This window comes from Malaya genurostris, chromosome 3, assembly GCF_030247185.1.
Source record: "Malaya genurostris strain Urasoe2022 chromosome 3, Malgen_1.1, whole genome shotgun sequence".
Classification (NCBI taxonomy): Eukaryota; Metazoa; Arthropoda; class Insecta; order Diptera; family Culicidae; genus Malaya; species Malaya genurostris.
In genome coordinates, this window is record NC_080572.1 from 233,285,508 (window position 1) to 233,308,990 (window position 23,483).

The 23,483-nt window shown below is 37.4% G+C and overlaps 1 protein-coding gene across 4 annotated transcripts in view; it reads left to right on the forward strand.

The window, feature by feature from the left end:
• The window catches only part of LOC131439010 (uncharacterized), an 803,522-nt gene that overhangs the window by 702,945 nt on the left and 77,094 nt on the right, over positions 1-23,483 (forward strand). The window lies entirely within an intron of this gene.

Consider the following 23,483-nt stretch of genomic DNA (forward strand, 5'->3'; position numbering starts at 1 on the left):
GTTAACTCACTTCACCATATAATTTCAGAACCGGAAGTCGGACCCAGATGAAATTTGGAAATTTTGTATAAGACCATGAAACCTTTCATTTGAATCTAAGTTTGTAAAAAACAGTCACGCCATCTCTGAGAAATATGAGGAAGTAATTTGAAATAAGAATATTTTAACTAATCACCTTATAACTCCGGAACCGGAAGTCGGATCATACACCCTTACAGGCATTTTGCGTACTCGACGAACTGAGACGAATGGTATATGAAACTCGGCCCTCCGGGCCGGGGTTTAAAGGTCGGTTTTCACAATGATTGCATAACCTTTCTATATGAGAAAGGCAAAAATAGGAAAATTTTCATTCGTTCCGCGATAGCATTTGAAATTTTCCTTCAGATTCACGAATAAGCATGCCGCACAAAATCAAACATGTTTTAGTATTGTTTTTTTTTCATACCTTCAAACTATGAGATAATAGATTTAATTCGATGAATCTCTAAACTCTGAACTCTGCATTCAGTTACCTTCACAGAAACCTACCACAGCGTCTGTTATTATGTCGAATTCCGCACCTCAATAAGCCCGCACAAAATCAATCACACCGCATTTTCCCGGGAAGAATGTTTGATCAGGCCCATTCTTGGGCCTTTGGTGAAAATAGAGCCAATCTGCCAAACAATATAATTTACCGTGAAATGCCGGTGCCGCCTAGCAAAGAGTGTGCGTGTCTGTGTGACAAATGATGTGCCTACCAAAATACTGGATACTGGGATGGCAACGAGGAAACGAGCAGAGACGACGGGGTTGACGTCACGCCGAGATGGGCAGATTGCGCAGAAAGACCACCCGCACCGACCATTGGCACCGTTGGTGTTGGGATTATTCGTCTTTGTGCACACAAGTTCATCCCGTCCATCATCGGCATAGAGATGTTACCGTTGCGTCGCCGGCCCGGGGATGGGAAAACTGGAATCAGATTGTCAGACAAAGTCCCTTGGCCTTATTTCTGCTGAACGAACAGAGAGCCACACATGCTGCCAGCAACGAGCAACGGGCTATTAGTTCCCGGCAGTCGTCCCTCCACGCGGTCCTTTATTTTTTCCCGGATAAATGGACATTTTCGAGCCGATATGTGTGTTTTGCTTTGCCCGAAGCCGCAGTAAGCTTTATGCGGTCATAAAGCTAGACATTCTTTATGTAGTTACCATAGGTTCGTTTTCGTTTCACTCGACGGTGGACGACGATTCTGTGAAGGCGAAGGCTTATTAATGATGGTGCATTAACTTTATCCTTCTGTCATCCCAGATCCATACGATTTGTTTTCAATGTTTTCAATGCAATGTTACGGAATGTGCCGGCCAAGGGTACAAACAAGGGTCGTTAGATAATATCCTCACTGGGTGCATTTGTTGTGAGTGGCATTTTCTCTTGTGTTACTTTTAATGATGGATCTAATCGGTAAACCGATAGGAGTGATCAAAAGACCAGAAGGATTTTAACTTGCTACATCGTAGAAACAATACTCGAAATGTAATATCCAATTTACTGTTTCGTATTTGTGAGCATCACTTTTTATATCAACCGCACGTGTTTGTCATTTTACATAACAAGAACGGATAGACGGTGTTAGTTTCAATAAATAATTACCCTTCAGTTTGAAAACAATTGGCAAATTATTAAACTTGAATCAATCTTGATAGTTTCGCTTGAATCGAACAGGTTAGTTCGCTTTTACCATTTTACCCTTCAAGAGAAACCAACAATAGTAAGTAACAATAAACGCACGAAAAACACGCATCACGAACGAATAAAATGTTGTTGATTTTTACCTACATGGAAATTCACATTTACCGATAGGAGTAGTACTACAACACTTGCTTTGCTGCAATAAATGCAAGACAATGGAAGCGTCTGTTGAAGTTTCGTTTCTCGTTTGTTTTCCATCGATCCATCAGCGGCTCCCGAAGCGAACCACAGAAGTAGTGGTTGGATTTTCTTTCACAACATAGGATCTCTTTAGCATGCTGATAGCCTTCAGGTTCAATTTTTATGGTTTAGCATCAATTAGCAGCCTATTTGTAGTTAGCGCTGGGAGATCCGCCGTTTGAAGTGAGCTCGTGATTGATGCTGTTTGTCGACTAACGGGTTTGGCACACAAAGGGGAAAGTAGCCAGTGTGCTACGTGATCCAAACAATAAATAATGATTAACGTAGGATAAAGGAGCCGGTGGTCGAGCCAAGAAAGAAGTAAGATGCGGTCAGTGCATCGCTTACTCATCATTCCCGGTTAAGAAGCTGTTGATGAAAAGATCTGCTTCACTATGACATGAATAGTAAGACATCATCATTGAACAGGGAGGATGTTTACATTGAATGGCAAAATTTGACAGTAATTTCAATATCATGTACATTATACTACCAGGTTTATCGGTATGAAGCAAGTTTTTTTTAAATAGGGAAATTTAAATAAAATAAAGTATTGACCATTGCTTTTAACACATTTTGACAACCATTATGGCAATTAATGAATACCACGCCAATATAAATGTTCGTCTTTTGATGCAAACCATTCCGACACCTGATGCGTGGCCCTTCGATGAAATTCAAATTGACCATTTGTTGCCTGTAGCGATTAGTTTCACAAGGTTTAAGAAGCTACATTACACCTTTCCCAAGTAGAAGTGATTTGCAAAACAATAACAAATTCTATTATTAAAACCAAACATCTTAATGATTAAAAAGTACCATTTTTTAGTTTGAAATAAGAGCTAAAATATCAAAAACCATATCGAAGCCTGCAGGAGAAATTAGCGACAAAACATCAAATTCTGTCATTGTAATATCAAAGCAAGAACAAAATGTTTCATTTCGAATTTTTCAGTTATTTTATATTGTAGCATTAATAATAGAGTGATATCATATGTATTTCTCTTATCTGTTTCTGATGCAGTTTATTCAACAGTATTTTATTTGAAGATAGAAGAAGATAGATACTGGAACAATTTACTTAATTAAATTGGAATAACTTATCAATAACGAAATAACGAAATAAGATATAATAATAAATTTTGATGCTAAACATATATTGTACAATTTTATGATTTCTTAGATGAAATATCAAGAAATGGCGATGACAGCACAGAAACGTCAAGACAAGATATGATGGAAAAATTTGTTATTATCTTGATCTTTGTTGGCTATGTACATCTACCGGGGTACACTTACCCGGGTTCTGATCCCTCCTAATACAAAAAGCTACCTTCTTTCCATCTGTCATTCAATTCATGTGGCCCCACTTTCCACATTTTTCATTTTTCTCGTAACTTTTGAACTGGCAGAATTTGTTTGTTGTGCAACATAGACATAAAATAGGATTTCATAGTGTTTCAGTGTCCCAGTATATATTAGCTAAGCTTCATCGGTCGCCCGTGATTGATCAATAACCAGTTGAAATTGCATGTTGAACCAAAAACATAGATACTTGGGAGTAGTAAATCATGCTCAGCGTGAAACCTAAATTGACAAAAAATGATCAATAACGTTGATGGCCACCAAACTTTACGTGTTCCTTTTGGGTCCCATAAGAACTATGCAAAATTCTAGCTAGATCGGTAAAACTATATTTTTGAGTCTAGAGATCACCCTATAGACTAAATATATTGTTCCCTTAAAAGTACTCCCCATCGACTGCAACACACTTATGCCAGCGCTTGATCCAATCCTCGAAACATTTTTTGTATTCAGTTTTCGGTGTGGCCATCAAAGCCATCTGCGATTTTTCTATAATCTCATGTCGGGTGCTGAAACTCGTTCCACGGAGCGGTTTCTTGAGTCAACCGTATAGGAAAAAGTTGCAGGGACCCAAATCAGGTGAATTTAGTGGTTACCCAATGGTATTCGTTTCGTTTTTAGCAAAATGTTCACGGAAAGGGATAGTATTGTGTGACGGTGCGTTATCGTGGACTTCTGGCTATCATTATCTGGTCTTTTTCGGCGAATTGCTTCATGCAAACGTCTCATGACGCCCAAATAATACGACTTGTTGACTGTCTGGCCTTGTGGAAGGAATTCATGATACACAACACCTTTGTAATCAGTGAAAACTGTGAGCATCGCCTACCGCATCTCTCATCATCATTCACAGACTCACGGCTACTTCTGAAATGTTCGTACCACTGATTAAGGACTATTTGCTTCAGAGTATCGTTGCCTCTCTTCAACATTTGCAATGTCATCGCTCGATTGAAACCGTTTTTAACGGCAAATCTAATGCACACTCGTTGTTGCAAATACAATTCCATTTTGAAAATTGTACAAAATCAAGGACACGCACAATCGCAGATGTACTCAATACAGCGTAACTTTTACAAAATTGTACAAAATCAAGGACACGCACAATCGCAGATGTACTCAATACAGCGTAACTTTTACAAATGTCCAGGTATCAAGCTGCAAATATAAAATCTCACTATGACGGTAACACTATTTCGTGACATTAGTAAAGAAAATTTGATACAGTAAAATGGAATCGATTTTATTTTCTTTTAAAGCATTTTAGTTCAATCCTCCAATCGCTCTGAAAAGTAACTTTTCTCCGGAACATTTCTGCACTCAGTAATTTTGTGTATAAAGACTGTCCCAGAAAGTATGGACGCAACCAAAAACCGCAGGCCGAGGGTTCGAAAGCTGTACAATACGATTCTTGCTGAAAATTTGAACTGCATAATCATGGACGACGAAACCTACGTGAAACTCGATTACAAATCCTTGCCGGGACCACAATATTATACGGTGCGAGAAGAGCAAGTGTTAAACCAGTCCGAGACACCGATTGAAGTCGAAAAATTTGGTAAGAAAGCTATGGTCTGGCAAGCAATTTGTAGCTGCGGTAAGATTTCGAAACCCTTCATCACCTCTGCTTCAATGACCAGCGAAATATACATCAAGGAATGTTTACAAAAACGACTTCTACCCATGATTCAAAACCACAAGGATCCTGTTGTCTTCTGGCCAGATCTTGCTTCTTGCCACTACTCGAAATCAACGGTAGAATGGTATACTACCAAAAATGTCACATTCGTCACAAAAGACATGAATCCACCAAATTGCCCACAACGTTGATTAATTGAGGAATTTTGGGCATTAACGAAGACACATCTTAGGAAACATGTCTCGGCAGCAGAAACCATTCAACAGTTCGAAAAAGATTGGAAAAAAGTGTCAAAACTTGTCGCCACGAAGTCTGTACGGGATTTAATGAGGAATGTTCGCAAGAAGGTGCGCCAGCTAGTCTACAATGGCTAAGTAGCAAATGTTGAGAATAATATTCTGTTGTTGTAGTCTAATATTATCAGTATATCGAATAAAATTTGAATATCTAACACTTGTGAATTATTTACAGCGAAATCAAAGTGCGCCCATACTTTCTGGAACAGTCTTTATAATCGGAGGTATTCCTAATAGGCTTTTTAATGCCATTATTAGTGCTTACTGGTTACCTGATAAATTGTGATCTAAACGCCGATGCTTTGGCATGCTTGCTAGAAAATGTTCTCCGAGCGTAAACCGGCGGAAGGCTCAAAAGATGTTCCCTCGGTTCATGCGAAGGTGTTCTGCATATTTTGTTCATTTCAGTTTTCGCAAGGTGATTAATATTGATTTATATTTATTTAACAATTGGTAAATCGATTAATAGTAGTCCGAATTTGGACCCATGTCACATTTACATTATAGAGCGTAGGATGGCTAAATATGAAATACTGTACATATATAGACTATTGCCAATTCAATGCTCTAGTGCGTTTTTGAGCCGAAAGTGGATTGGGACGAGTAAAACGTGATGGCTCAATATGAATGTTTTTATTGTTTCTACTATTTCGAAATTGGAAGACTTTTGGGAATTTTTCACGAGTATTTCAACTCTTTCGAATTCGATGCTCTACTGATCAGTGAATCGATAACAGATTGAACGGAATAATTTTGGAAATTTTCACCGTGTGTAAGTAGATCAAAATTCTTCCATTCAATCTGCTAATGATTCACTAATCACTGAAACATCAAATTTTCAATAGTCAGTTGCGTCTCGTCACAAAATTTACGGGTTATGCACTGCTAATATGATATGATATCAGATGTAACAGTTCGTTGTAAGTGAAAACTAAAGATTTAGGAATGGATATTTGCTTGTGTTTTCCAATAGAATTAAATAACGATATACTTCTGGATGAGAATTTTTTTATTAAAATTATTTCGTATCATGATATAATATAACGATTCGGCCTTCTACACGTCGAGCAAACCTGTCAATAACATCATCAATGAAACCGCTTTGATGTTGCGACTGAGACAGCAATTTGTTTTCAACTGCCATAAGCCACTGAAGCCTCTCCTTAAGGTGTGCATACAAGTTCTCTCAGAGCCAACAGAGAGAATAACAAATCTCAGAGCTGAGCTGAGATTGCTCCCTCTCTGCTTGAATTTGTGCAGTAACTCATGTGCACGGAAAAGACACTAACACAGCGACAAGAAGTACTTGAAATGTTAAGTTGGATGTATATGAAATGTGTGTAAATATTTCGGTGCCCAAAATAAAGTGCTGGAGCTCAGAGCGCCACGTATTGGTCACGACAATGCGATATGAAATGATCGTTTGACTGTTATTGACCTGCAAGCGCAGGTAGTTTAGGATGAATTTATGCATATTGTGTTGTGTACAAAATCGCTTATCATTTTATGTTGGTACCATACAACATGCTATCATCGAATCGATGCAGTCAATAGTCACTTAGTTAATTTCACGTTTTAGCCACGTTCGTCGAAAATAACCAAAATTATCCAATTGAAAGTGCTATTGATCCACTAATCAATAAAACATCGGATTTGGAACAGTTAAAAAAAAATAAATCTTTATAATGAACCACCCTACTACTAAATTAGGCTCGATGCTCAATAGTTTGAAATTTAACCGTTTTCCTTATTGAGTGACCCCGCACTCGTTGAAGATGTCCAAAATTAGCCTATTACTAACTGCGAAGCTTTTCAAATACTGTAACGGTCAGCTACAACAGACAAAGTCAATCCATTTTACTCTATTCGGATGTTCATGAACATACTAGTAAAAATAGGTCCGAGAAGTAGAGTATCGGTTTCATGCATTTCCAATACCCAAGTAACAATTTTTGTTACGCTAGCTTGTTTGTAACTAGTTTGCAACCAGATATTTGAGTGATTATTACTAACATCTAACCACTTTCATGACTCAAAAAGCGCAGTTTCTACTAGTTGTTAAGTCGGCTAAAAATATGTTGTCGTTACGTTGTAATGCCATACTGAAATAACCTATCTTTTCATAACTTGAAAATAACTTGTTTCCAAGTAAACTAGTTGAAACATAGTCACCATCGACATTATAAACATTGAATGAATCCAGAATACTTTTCTATCATCAATAAAAAAGCAGAAGAGTACTTTAAATCACAAACTTGATACAAGGTACAAATTTCACAACGATTCAAAAACTGTCGAGCGGAATTCAATTTTACTTAACTGTTTTTTATGCGCCTTCAATCAAAATCTGTTTATAAAGATATAAAAAATAAACAACAAAATAACCCTATGTTCAGAATGCTCAAAATTATTCCAAGTAGAGTAATTTCTCATTATTTTAATTTCATATATCATGAGAACTATAATATTATCACAATCGTTGTTCAATCCCTATATTATTTTCTTCGTGTTTATGACAGTGCATGGAACAAAAATGACTATTCTGCCTTTCACTATGTTCGGCAAAAAGTAGTTTTGAAAAAAGTAATATCCTGGTTTTATTTACGTTTCATACACTTCTTGAGACTCCATATTGTGTTCGCCATATTCAAGCCAACAAAGGTTGTTTTGTTTGCATTTTAGTTATTATAACGTTGGGAAAACTTACCGATAACTATCTGAATCAATGAAGAAATTATATGTTATAATCTTATAAAATCTAAGTTATTGCTATATTAATTTACAGTAACGATTCACATATACGTTAACGTATTTATAATGGTTTCGCAACGGAAAATAAACCCTTTTTCAACTAGTAGCTAAAAACATAGCTATGATTAAAGATATGTTAGAACCAAGTAACGATAACTTACAGATGATAGTTAGTTTAATGTTTACGTTATAAAGAAACACTGCTGTCACCTTGTATTAACCAGTATAACATAAAAAACATGTTCGTGCTCTTGTTGCAACACAGTTGGGTTAAGTGGTGTCAAATCTAGTTATGGGTTGCTATTATTGAAGTCAAATAAACTTATTTTCAACTAGTGGCTAGAAGCATTGTTGGTATGAAAAATATGTTTGGATTAAGTAACGATAGCTTATAAATTATATTTAATTCAATATGACACAAAGATGTTATGATTGGAAACCTAAATAACTATTTCGTAACTAGTTATGTTATGATAAAACATTGCTGTAACCATGTTTTAACCAGTATAACATAAAACACATATTCGTGCTCTTGTTGCAACATAGTTTGGACTTTGTCGTATCAGAACTAGTTGCGGATTGCTACTTGGGTAAGCATCGGTTCTATGCTTGGTGAAGTTTGCTTGAACGAATCTACTGGCAAATCTACACTCACAATTGTGGAGCCGATGCTTTTCCACCACTGGTAATTAATGTCTGAATTTGCATTTTCCTGGTGGTTGAAAATGTTGAAAGTGCTAATGTTTTGATGAGTCGAAGGCGAAACGCAAACGAAAATTTTATTATTTATATTTCACTTAGCACAAACCGGTACCCTTGAGTAATCTAAACCTCATAAGGACAACTATATGCTTGAGGTCATAATGTCGTAACAATGTTTTCGCCTGAGACGTCAGTAAAGATATTGCACTTAAGTGCAAAATAAGTCAGATACAAGCAACATGTACTTTAAGTCTGCTTAGCGGCTCATGACGAACGGCGAGGTGGCACTAGCAGTGGCAACATAAACTGCTAATACACCTCTGAGTCGAAGACACAACGTAAAAACAAATGAAAATGTTCGCCTTTTTTGAATTTTTCCTCTCGAGAAGGAAACAACCTATGGTATGTACTGATTTCCTAATTGACAGTCCCACTAATCACGAATAAAACAACCCGAGCGAAAAATAAACACGAATTCCACGGACAAGAATTTACATTTTACTACCATTTGTGTCTTACGTGACCAAGTTCAGCACCTTGCTGTCGTTAAAAGCCGCAACCAATCCAATACCACCCGTAGAACCCTTCGCCTTAGTTATTTATTGCACGGATACCAAAACCAAATAATTATCAATCCCCGTCAAAAAATTGGTGGGCCAAATGGTTCAACTAGACAGCACCGTCATGTGCAAACAAAATTGAATAATTATTCGCCACAATACCGAAACAGTGCCCGCCTAGGCGAGGGAGTTTCGATCGCGGCACCGGAAAGGCTTTTTTTTAATTTATTGAATGCGGAGAGGTCTTATTTATCGCATGGTTCGTTTTCCACCATCCGTCCACCGACCGACGACGACGTTCCATTGACCAAAGCCTGGCTGGGTTGATCTGTTTTCCGTCTAGCGCCGAGCTATTGACCGATGTTTGATTATTAGATGTGGTTTTGATCCGGATCGATGATTATGTGTGTATGCTTCCCTAATCGAAAACTCGTTGGACTGAATTTTGAAGGTTCAGCGGAAAAAGAAAACGTCGATGCCGCCCGCCCGGCACTGCGCCAGCCTGCAGCCTGTAGGTCGCGCACGGCCGTTCGGGGAATATTTTCTATGGCGGATTTCATGTTTTCTTGCTTCACAATGCAATCGCACTCGAGAAGAGTGGCGAAATTGGCTGGTTGGAAATTTCTTCTCTTCGGCAAACTCCAATTGGCCCAGATGAGTTTAATCGGCAAATTGGATGTTATTCAACGGTTGGTGGACGCCGGCTGGTTGCGGTTTCTGCTGCGATCGATGCAAAACCGAAATCATGCATGGTTTATAATTTATTTAATTTAGAGCCAACCACCAGCCTGCCAACCAACCAGCCAGCCAACCAACCAACCCAGACACGATTCGTTTGGAAGCGAAGGTCGGTGGGTGCAATTTTTGCATCATTTCTTTCACGGTCGATGCATTTTTGCTGCAATCTGTGTATGGGTTTGTTTTCGATTAGACAGACCAGAATAAAAATGTAGCATCAATCAGTGTGCGACTGCTAGGAGTACATCAGAAACTTGATAGACTGTGCAATTTCTACTATGGATTGATGGTTTGAGCTTATTGCAGTCTAACATGAACATTTGCAACTAACGTTCTGGAACAGCTTTTCGACTGAGAATCACCCTGCATCGTTCCATCAGGAACAGCGTTTTGACTTTGTTTTTTTTTATGGTCTGATCTCCGTCTTTATCTTTTCTAATGGCTGGATTTAAAAAAATTACTTGCAGGATTGTTTCCAACCGGTTCTGTTGTGTGGAATTTTATAAAATTTCGAATCATTTGAGTTTTGGTGTAAATTTCGGTATTTTATTTCGCTCATTTTTAGACCTTCATATTATATCCGGGAACTCGTTTTTTTGCGGGAAAAACGTTCGTCTCTTGATTAGTTCCAAAATCAAACTTGCTTCTGACAGATGACAGAGAATTAGTATTAGCATTAGAAACAGCCCATGTGTTGCTTCTGCGTTATTGATCAGAATTTAGTTTGCAAAATGCTTTTTTGAAACAACTGTGTAAATTGCATTGATCCATGCCGATCCGACGCCGACCTCGTCCGAATACAGATCTACTTGAGAAACAAGGATTGTTAGTTCAATGCATGTTGCTGCTAGAAACCGAAGAATTCTCTGCATTTCAACATGCATCACAGGAAGGGGTGTTTTTGTTAGTATAATTTCGAATAATATTATCATGTGTTTATTGATCTGGGTAGCCGGCTACCGAGAGTATGTTGCAATTTTATAGTGTTTTGTATTAATATTTGCTGGCTACTTTAATACAAAATTCCTTCCGAAACTCGTGAAACTCCGTATAGCCAGCCGTCGGGAAGTTCGCTATTAATTCATACATTTAATTCATTGTGTTCTGTTCTTCATTCAATTTAATTGAAACCGAATGTGAAACACACTGACGATCTCTCTACTGCAGTAAACTTCACACTCTGACACACCCTCGTTCGCTGACGTACCGAACCGGCAGCATTCAGTTCTTCAATCGATTCTCTTCAAATCAAAGCTCAGTTTAATCACCGTCAGTTGATCTCTTGAAGTAACAAAATATCTCTTCCAATAGTGTGAGAGCGGCCTTCAAATGAGCTTTATGTAAACATTCTAATTGGTTCAATATAATAGATGAAAGACAAACCAGGTAGCAGAAATATCATTTACAGCATACACATGAATTAATAGTTCCCTCCTTCATTTTTCATGTTTAATACTTTACTCCATTTATCTCCTATTATTATTCTATTCATTCAAACTTGCTCACTTCCAACAGCGAAGATAGTGAAGCAGCTAGACTACTTGGCACTTGAAACTGAGCAAGCAAAACTTCAAATGACTAGGTACGATTATTCAACTGACGATGAATTCTGGGAGCTTCACTTGAAAATGGCAACAAAAGTGATATGAATTTGTATCGATATGCTGACGGTCAGTGGCCATAAATTTCATTTTCATCTGATATCATTCGATTGACAATGAAATTTTACACTTCCCACAGCTGCACTATCACTCAAAGGAACAGTTGCAACCAGTTATTTTACTATAACCGCAATTCCATGAGAAACTGATGTATGATCTCTTAGAATTTAGTAATATTTAGAAGAATCGTTCTCCATCGAAAAGTATTAGACCCGTATTTTTTTTATGTTGTCATTAGGGTGACCATTTCCTAGTTGATTTTCTTCAAAAAATACACTTTTTTAAATCATAACTTTTGAACTCGACCGATTCTGCTAATTTTTAGATATGTTGTCAAAAATTGCCTATAGTTTTCAGGAAACATATACGAATATTGTAAAGTTGAAGTTTTGTGTTTGAAAATGTCAATTGTATAACTTTCTAAGGGTTTTCTTGATTTGTGACCTAAGCAAGTTATGTCATTTTATATTTTTTTCTGAAAGCTGAACAATTTTACATAACTTTTCCAAAAGTTGACGATGCAATTTTTTTTGTTTTCGGGTTATAATTTTTTGAAAATTTCAAGCATTCGTAGTTTCCGTGTTTTTTTTCGATTAAAAAAGATGTTGTTGATTGATTTATAACTTTTGAACCACTCGACCGATTCCGATAATTTGTGGATATTTTGTTAAGAAATGTTTGCAGTTTTCGAGAAAAATATGTGAATATTACAAAGTTGAGGAAAATCGATAAAAAAAAGAAACAAACGTGAAATTTTCATAAAATTATAACTTAAAAACAAAAAAAAAACCATACATTTTTGGAAATGTTACGTAAAATTGTCTCAGCTTCCAGAAAAAAATATAAAATGCATTGGTCGCAAATTATAAAAAACCGTTAAACCGAATTTTAGTAAAGCTTTCGACCTTACTGACACACCATTACTTATATACAAACTACAAAAATATTGCAGAGAACATAGCCTTCTGGAGTGCTTTGAATCATACTTAACGAATCGTGTACAAGTAGTTTGCTTCCAAAACATATAAACTCTGAACCAATATTAATGTAATATCTGGTGTACCTCAAGGCTCTCACCTAGGGCCTCTTCTTTTCATTTTACATATAAACGACATTTCCTTCATACTCAAAAATCTGAAAGTGCTTATATATGTAGACGACATGAAACTCTTCAAAGAAATTGAAAATATCAACGACGCTGTAATATTCCAGAACGAAATCAATCTATTTCACATTAGGTGCTGCAAAAGTCTACTTCAACTCAATGTAAAAAAAATGCAACTCAATAACTTTCAGTAGAAAAAACGCAACCGATTCTGTAGACATATTTTTAGAACATCAAAAAGTAGAAAAAGTAAAGTTGTGCAATATTTAGGTGTAGTCTTGGACTCCAACCTCACATTTGTGGAACATTACAATACAATAATCAATAAAGCTAATAGTATGCTGGGCTTTATCAAACACTTCAGTCATAATTTTCAAGACCCATATACTACACAGAAAAAAAAAATATGAATTTAACAGGTGACATAATTCTACAAACGATACAATTCATAACTCAAATGACGTAATATTCCATTCGTACAGAAATTTACTGGTTCCGAGAGAAAATTGAATGTACACTTTTTCTCTAATATTCAATAATGTGCATAAAATATTACCATGTAACTCCGGAACCGGAAGTCAGATCCAAATGAAATTCAATAGCAGGCTATGGGACAATAAGACTTTTTATTTGAATCTTAGTTTTTTGAAAATCGATTGAGCTGTTTCAGAGAAAACTGAATGCACATTTTTTTCTCTAATATTCACATATTACCATGTGACTCCGGAACCGGAAGTCAGATCTGAATGAAATTCAATAGCAGGCTATGGGACCATAAGACCTTTTATTTGAATTTTATTTTTTTTGAAAATCGATTGAGCTGTTTCAGAGAAAATTGAATGTACACTTTTTCTCTAATATTCAATAATGTGCATAAAATATTACCATGTAACTCCGGAACCGGAAGTCAGATCCAAATGAAATTCAATAGCAGGCTATGGGACCATAAGACCTTTTATTTGAATCTTAGTTTGTGAAAATAGGTTCAACTTTTTCTGAAAAAAGTGAGTGCATATTTTTTCCATTTTTTTGGCGCATATCATCTCATATCCGGAACCGGAAGTCGGATCGGGATGAAATTGAATAGCAGGCATGGGACTATGAAACCTTTCATTTGAATCTTAGTTTGTGAAAATCGGTTCAGCCATCTCCGAGAAAAGTGAGTGCATTTTTTTTGTCACACACACATGCACACACACTCACGGATACACACGGACACGGACACATACACACACAGACATTTGCTCAGTTCGTCAAGCTGAGTCGTATGGTATATGACATTCGGCCTCGGTTAAAAAGTCGGTTTTCACAGTGATTGCATAACCTTTCTATATGAGAAAGGCAAAAAATACGGGTCTAATATTTTTCGATGGAGAATGATTCTTCCAAATATTACACAATTCTGAGAGATCGTATATCAGTTTCTCATGGAATTGCCGAAACATTGTTTGATACACACTAAAACTTTTTCGACAGCAATACTTGGGCATTGCATCGTACTCCCAGTGATGCCAACTCATGTAAGTCTTAACACAAACCGTTATACATGAGGTAAGATGAGTAAGACCCCACTCATCTACAGAAAAAGTGGAACAACTCCAATTTAGAGTAACTCAAATTTGAGTTCTTCCACTGGAAACGATATTTGGGTAAAATCTACTCATTTACTGAGTAATGCTTCATTTGTACATGAGCCAAAAATTGATTAATTAGCACTAAAATTTTGAGTGAAATTTTATTTCACATATATCAAATTTGCGTCAGAATTGTTCCTTTCTAAGTATATTGTATTAAAATATTAAGTAATTGACACTCAATACTTTAAATAACCCTACTGTGTTTATTTATTATTCCGTTTACAATTGATTTCTAACTTCAAGACATCATATCAAGTGGCGGTCGCTTCACTCAGGCAAATTGAGTAGTAAAAATCATAAAGTAAATCTTATGATGAATAAAAAATCACCATTTCATAAGATTAATATGAAAAATATAAGTCTGCAATATACTTCTCATCTATCACTATTATAGTTTTCATACGAACAACTTATGAATTCCACAGGATATGAGAATATTTGTCCCGGGTTGGCTATTCAATGCATAGGGCGCTGATCTTACAAACCAGTTGTCGTATGTTCGAGCCCCGACCTGGAAGGATTCGTAGTGTCAGTAGAATCGTAGCACTAGCCATGCAATGGTTCTGTACACTCTGAATCGGCTGCAAAGTCTGTTGAAACAGAAGGTCAAATTCCACTACAGGAATGTAATACCAAGGCATATAGGATATGAGAAAAATTATGTTTGTCATAGAAATTTTGCATAATGTTTCTAAAAATTTCGTATGAATTTCATAAGGCTTTTTATTGGGATTCCAATTTCCGTGACTTCATAAGACGGTCTTATGATTTGCATACGATATTCTTTGCCAGAGTGTTGGCGTAGTGTGTCAATACGCTACGGAGCACTCCTGGACACAATATCTGCGTCGATGGCGCAAACAAGAGTATAGTTTATCATTCCGGTTTTCGCAGACACGAAACCGTTTGTATTAAGCAACTCACCCTTGAAATACGCGATCTCACTAACAAAAAATAGCACCTGTTGCTACAAATGGATATTACGATTGTTAAACTGATCTATAATAAAAAAAAGTTGTTATATTAACTTAAATTTAGAATAAGAGTTACTCATGGTAATTGATGGTAACCAGTCAATTTTTGATATTTCTATGTATCATTTGAAAATGTGTAACTAGTACTCAAACTCTGTGTAACTTTTTCTAAGCGTGTATTTTCGGCACGTCAGGATAAACATTGCGCTTCGGTGCAAATAAGTGATTTGCAAATAGCAAATACTTTACGTCTGCGTAGCAGATTATGTTGATACGTGAGGTGGCATTAGCAGTTCAACATAATCTGCTAATACATTTGACATAAAACTTCGTATAACTCAAAAAGTAAACATCCTATCTCAAAAACATTCAAAGCGTACCGGCTGATGAGTAGACTTTCCATTTGAAATCCTATGGCCGCTCAGATCAGAAAAATGAGCTTCGAAAACAGGATGTTCGAAGGAAAGTTAAAGATTTCATCAAAACCAAATCGGAAAATCTTTACCATCATTTTTCCTTTCACATACATTAAATCACCTTCATGGTTAATTTATTTACATGGAGTTTCGCGATAAAACAGTTTTTTGCATCCTAATTGTTTGTGATTCAAGCTCTAATCTCAGTACATTTTTTTTTTTTCAAAGTATCAACCAAAGAATGGGTTTTTCCAAGTGCTACTTAGAAACAGATTGTAAATCACCACTCGCAGATTGATATTTTTTTTTTTCATTAGAAAAGATTACCTAGCCATTCGTCAAAGAAATTAACTATCCAGCAGAGAAAACAACGCCATTCGTTGTTTTCCATATTGAGTCACAATTTTTACCGCGAGCGATCGATCAACGGATCGTTGCGCGGCGGTAATCCATCCGGCTGTATAGCGCAACTGTCAATTTGCCAACCATGCAAATGTCACCGTGCACACGTGGTGGTGGTAATGACGCTGACGCTGACGAGAAAAGGGCTGAGTAAGTAGCTCTAAAAATAATTTTCCAATCAACTGGTCGGTCCGTAAAGCCGGCAAAAATTTTGTGGCACAGGAAGCACAGTTATTTTCGGTGCACGAATCTGCAGTTTGCGTCCGAAAGACGCAGACGGTTCCGTTAGGTTTAACGTCGTCAGGCGAGAGTTTTTTTTATTGAAAATCTATCCAAAACATGGTTTCGTATTTATTTTATGACGCTGACCTACCTAGACCTAGAAGATATCGAATTTTAGCTTAGTTTTTATTTCCATATTGGAATATCAAATTCGAAAAATAAAAACATCTGTCACTTTCAAGCTCCGGGGAAACCCCGCACCAGAAGACATGTTCGGAACAAAGTGATCCATTCTTTTCGTGTTATTTTTTGTTACAGTACATAGGATGTTCGCATGTGTGTGTGTGAGTGCAGATATCAAATTGAATTCTATTCCCGGAGGTTGGAAACGACCTGGACTTGGGCGAGACATGCGGTTATCTTGTCGGCAGGAACAAACCGTAATGGAATGGAAACTGCTACTGGCATTTTAATTTCCACTGGGTCGCCTAACTTCTGTGTGTTTCTAGGAGTGGGATAATAAAACGGAAACTTGATAACCCATAAAAACTCGTCCGATTCCCGTATCGGTTACGGTCAACAGGTTTTGGTTTTTAATTGCGAAATGTTGAAACAGTCGAGATGTGCATAAATCAAATTTATCGATATTCAATCTTTCTACACACACAAAAAAAATAATTCACGGTGAGAGAACACACACACACAGTTGACTGAAGCCGGCACCCAACCGAATGAACTAACCGTCGCGGTAATTTATTTCCGTACTGTAGAGCGCATGGCCCGGAATGTCATGAAGTTCAAACTATAATTAAACCACTAGACGCGTACTGAACTACCGCAATGTGTGGGTTGTTTGTTTTTCCTCTTCTCTGCCTCCCATAGCGTCCCACAGGGCCGGGAGGAACATTAACGTCAAATTCGCGTACCGTCTTCACTCGCCGCCTCAGGCTCCAATCCCGGTATCCAAATGAGGTGACTTTCTCTGGTGCTCTGGGTCTTGTAGTTCTACAGACGAACCATCGCGTCGTCGTCATTCGGTAGTGGAAAAATATCAATTAAATTATCGCCGGCCGACGTCGATAGCCGGGCACCGTAGGTAATATTTACGTTGTTGCGCCCCACACAGTCACGGACTTGATAATGGCAATCGACACGAATTAATCGGAAATTAAATTTTACGATTAACCGATTAATAAAGAGATAAATTTCGACGAACACCAATCGACAACGGCTGCCCAGCCTGCATCGGCACGGCTGCTGTACATAATGAGAGATAATTAAATTAAGCTCGCGATCCCTATTCCTCGGTCTGAGACTTTCCGACGAATTCGTTCCGGATGGACTGACAGCAAAAACACAAGCCATCTGGTTTGTATTTGTTATACGAGTGATATAAGATATCAGTTGTTTCAGAATAGCATGATAGATTCCACGCTATTGATTACTGCGGTCTTCAAATGATGATGATGATGACTCTTGACAAGAGGTTCGACTAATCATTCACAGTAAGAAACACGGAAAGTTGACATGGCACGTAAAAAAAAAAAATTCATTTGATAGGATTAAGTTTACGATGTCAGTTTGTAAAACACAAGAAAGGAGACGCAAGTATTCTGAAAGTAATGAGAGTAGTTTTTACTAGTCAATATAAATTATTAATCATTGTAGTCACCATTGAGAATTGTCAGGAGTCTTTGAAGTATGCTTTCGAAAAGGTTTTCAGTGTAAAGTGAACACCAATCCTTTCGCAATCCCCATGATAGCTGGTTTACATTATAGACATGCTTCCCTACAAATTTGCTTCTCACCATGACCTAGATATTTTCGATAGGATCTGTACAGGGACATTGGTTGAGTCAGTCCTAGATCTAGATGCTATTTTAATCCATCCCGACGGGACATTCTCGGACTGTCCTGGTTTGATGAGCAGATGTCGGAAATCGATGTTTGAGATGGTTTTATATTCCACGATGTCGACTTCCGGTTTATTGATATTCCATGAAAACCCTCATAATATGGGTATTTTTGGAACGGGTTTGATGAGTACATGTCAGAAAATGATGTTTGAGGGGTAATTCAAAATTCCAAGATAGCGACTTCTGGTTTATTGAGATTCCTTGAAAACCCTGACAGTATAGGTATTTTCGAAACGGGTTTGATGAATGAATGTTGCAAAACGATGTTTGAGGTTGTCCTGAATTCCCAGATGGCATAGCCATCTGCTCTAGTTTTTATATCCAGAATTTCACTTTATTATGGTACCTGTTCAGCAGTTTCAACAGTCTTGATAATCTTAAACTTATTTGTCTGGTATTTTAATTTTTTTCTACTTAATCGGACTATAATTTAGATCTCCCGCAGACATTAGGCTACTACTTCAAAAATGTAAGCTCTTACTAATGAAAACCGTTCCGAAAATATGCGTATTGTGAAAGTATTCAAGTAATTCGAGAAATATGGATACAAATTGTAAGGGTTTTCAAGGAATAACCAAAAGCCACCATTTTGCATTTCAGAACGACCTCAAACATGGTGTTCCGACATCTACTCATCAAACCCGTCCCAAAAATACCCATATTGTAAAGGTTCTCAAGGAACATCAATAAACCGGAAGTCGCCATCTTGGAATTCAGAACCACCTTAAACATCGTTTTCTGACATGCACTCATCTAACCCGTTCCAAAAATACCCATATTGTAAAGGTTTTCATGGAATATCAATAAACCGGAGGTCGCCATCTTGGAATTCTGAACCCCCTCAAACATCGGTTACCGAATTGTACTCATCAAACCCGTTCCGAAAATACCCATATTTTGATGGTTTGTCACGTATATCGATGAACCGGAAGCCGCCATCTTGAAAATTGATGCGACCTAGAACATCCTTTCCCTGCAAATACTAATAATTTTTGTTCCATAGTTATCCATTATATTATACATATCGAATAATATACATACATAGGAAAAACTTTTTTACGTTGAAAATTCTAAAAAACGTAAATTTTTTTTACGTTGAAAATTCCAAATAACGTAAACTTTATTTTCGTCATAACTTGATTTACGAAGTCCCGATTATTACGTAAATGGAGGTTTGGGTGTACCATAAGCTCGGTACTTTTGCATAAGGTTATAGAAAGATAGCGGCGCTTCGTGTGCGCAGAACTTATTTTAAATACTAACAACAAATTTGGAACAGAGTGAATCCATTTCCGGGGTCATTAATCCATCAAGAAGCCCCGCCCTGAAGCAATGTTTGCATCATCTGGATTCAATTTCAAACCTGGTTGAAAGACGAGCGATTAATAGCGAAATGCCAGAATCCGGCACGTATATTGTTATCACTTTAAAATATATATATTTAATACAGTTTTGTAGTTCTCTTAACGATTTAACATAAACTGCTGACGCACTGAAGAACCGAATGCGAATCGTAAAAACAGATAATAGTTATGTGCCATTACCACGAAACCGGTACCCATGCGGTACCAAAAACGCCTAAATAACTCATTAAAATATTTTTTTGCCTTTATATTTAGATAATTTCCGACACTAATTTGGCTTCGTTTTTGACACCAAAAATTTCAGGTAGTTCCCAAAAACATGCTTCAGCGTTCATGTCACATTTTCGGCAACATTTCTCAGATCAAGCGTTTTAACAATAATACATTTGAACACGGCCATAAGACACTATCTGAAATAATTATGCGGACAAAAAAAACTATTTTGTCGATTACGTCACTTGTACGATTATATCTACGAAGCTTGAAATATCAGTGACGTGATCTTCGAAATCGACCCACAACCAAATTTTAGTCTCGATTGAGTCTGAAATTATTTAAATCGGTAATTTGATAATTTGAAGGGGAAAAAAGTTTACTTTTACCCCCAAATTTATGCTAGGTGCACATAACCATTTTCACTTAAGTTTACGTTTCGTCTTCGACTCATCAGTGCGTCAGCAGATTATGTTGAACTGCTGACGCAAACCCCCGGATCAACATAATCCGCTGAGCAGACGTAAAGTTAATGCTATTTGCAAGACACTTTTTTGGTACACATGAAGTGTAACGTCTAACCTGACGTCTCGAACGAAACAAGTTTCGGCTTACTGGCCGTACAGATTGTGGTAATTTGAAGGGGAAAAAAGTTTACTTTTACCCCCAAATTTATGCTAGGTGCACATAACCATTTTCACTTAAGTTTACGTTTCGTCTTCGACTCATCAGTGCGTCAGCAGATTATGTTGAACTGCTGCTATGAAAATGGTTATGTGCACCTAGCATAAATTTGGGGGTAAAAGTAAACTTTTTGCCTTTCTCTATAGAAAGGTATTAGAATTGCTGGAAAAACCGACTTTCGAACGGAGCCTCGGAGACCCATAGTGTTATATACCATTCGACTCAGTTCGACGAGATCGGAAAATGTCTGTGTGTATGTGTGTGTGTGTGTGTGTGTGTGTGTATGTGTGTGTGCACTTTTAGAAGATATTTGAACGCGCTCAATTTTCTCAGAGATGGCTGAACCGATTTTAACAAACTTGGGCTCGTTTGAAAGCTACTGTCGGGCCATTGATCAAGTTCGAAGATCAAATGGCTGTGACTTTTGGTTTCGGAGATATGATTGTATAAGTGACGTAACCGACAAAAAGCGTTGTATTTGAACGCGCTCAATTTTCTCAGAGATGGCTGATCCGATTTGAACAAACTTGGGCTCGTTTGAAAGCTACTGTCGGGCCATTGATCAAGTTCGAAGATCAAATGGCTGTGACTTTTGGTTCCGGAGATATGATTGTATAAGTGACGTAACCGACAAAAAGCGTTGTATTTGAACGCGCTCAATTTTCTCAGAGATGGCTGAACCGATTTTAACAAACTTGGGCTCGTTTGAAAGCTACTGTCGGGCCGTTGATCAAATTCGAAGATCAAATGGCTGTGACTTTTGGTTCCGGAGATATGATTGTATAAGTGACGTAACCGACAAAAAGCGTTGTATTTGAACGCGCTCAATTTTCTCAGAGATGGCTGAACCGATTTTAACAAACTTGGGCTCGTTTGAAAGCTACTGTCGGACCATTGATCAAGTTCGAAGATCAAATAGCTGTGACTTTTGGTTCCGGAGATATGATTGTATAAGTGACGTAACCGACAAAAAGCGTTGTATTTGAACGCGCTCAATTTTCTCAGAGATGGTTGATCCGATTTTAACAAACTTGGGCTCGTTTGAAAGCTACTGTCGGGCCGTTGATCAAGTTCGAAGATCAAATGGTTGTGATTTTTGGTTCCAGATATATGATGGTATAAGTGACGTAACCGACAAAACACGTTGATTTTTACCGCTCTTATATATATAAGGGTGCCAAAATTTTGGGATCAACTCTATTTTCGTTAAGTTCTAGTGCTTAAAAGTTTAAGCACCTCGAAAAAAGCCTTCATGCAAAATTTGACCTAAATCGGACATGCTTAAGGGGTGCTGCCCGGTGGTAAAGGTTTGACAATTTTCGATCTTGAAAACGCACCATAGGGGAGAGTACATGAATTTTTTTTTTGATGCCGAAACTCTTAAAACTGCATGAAACATCGAAATTTAGTGTCCCAAAAGTCCCAAAAAGCCGACTTTTTCAAAAAATTTTTTTCCGAGATGACACTAAATCTCGACGTTTCATGCAATTCTAAGCCTTTTGGCATCAAAAATTTTTTTTCGATTTCGAAAATTTCATGTACTCCCCCTATGGTGATTTTTCAAGATAAATGAAAATTCCACTAAGTGGACTAAGAAGGCTATTTAGATGCTGACTGTGTGACATAAACACTGAAGCATGCTTTTGTGAACTATTCGAATCAATCTGCATCAATTGTTGTCAAAATTAGTGTCCAAAATTATTTAATAAAAGTATGAAACATATTTTCATGATACTGTTATGAAAGAAGAGAAAGGCATTATCACACCACTAGGTGGATTAAGAAGGGTTTTTTCCCTTCAAATTACCACAATCTGTACGGCTAGTAAGCCGAAACTTGTTTCGTTCGAGACGTCAGGTTAGACGTTACACTTCATGTGTACCAAAAAAGTGTCTTGCAAATAGCATTAACTTTACGTCTGCTCAGCGGATTATGTTGATCCGGGGGTTTGCGTCAGCAGCTCAACATAATCTGCTGACGCACTGATGAGTCGAAGACGAAACGTAAACTTAAGTAAACTTAAGTATTTAAATCGGTTCATCCATATCCGAGAAAATCGAGCGGTAATGAGTTTTGGCGTTTACGTCACCTTTGACATTATATCACCGGAACCGTAAGACGTTGGCATCAAAATTTTTTTTTCGATTTCGAAAATTTCAGAGATACGGAGATACGACAAACGCGTTGTTGTTTTCGCGCTCAAATTTCTCGAAGATTGATTCCATCAAACTTAGAGTCGCTTGAAAGCTACTAGTGGTTCATTACACAGGTTTGAATTTACGGTTCCGGTGATATAATGGCAAAGGTGCCTTGCGAAATTAGGGGGGATCCCAAAATATTCGCACCCTTATATATATTAGAGCGGTAAAACAGAACTTTTTTTGTCGGTTACGTCACTTACACCATCATATCTCCGGAACCAGAAGTCGCAGTCATTTGATCTTCGATTTTGATTTAGTAACTTTCAAACGAGCCTAAGTTTGTTAAAATCGGTTTAGTCATATCTGAGAATCATCACTTATACAATCATATCTCCGAAACCAAAAGTCAGGCCCGACAGTAGCTTTCAAACGAGCATAAGGTCGTAAAAATCGATTCAGCCATCTCTTATAAAAATTGAGCGCGTTTAAATATCTTCGAAAAGTGCACACACACAGACATTTTCCGATCTCGTCGAACCTTTCTATAGAGAAAGGCAAGCATAATCCTGCTCGTAACATGAGCCCTACGTGGCCGATTGTAAAGTTAAAGAATAACAAAAGTATGTATTTTTATCACTGGATCTCATTATTATTCTTTTTCTTTGGGGATAGGCACTCTCATAATATTGAGGGAGAATGGAGGGTTGTTGTTGGAGTAATCGTAGCAGAGTTTCCAAGTCAAATTGTTGTTATTTGCCGTGGCGGTGGGTTCGTTTACAG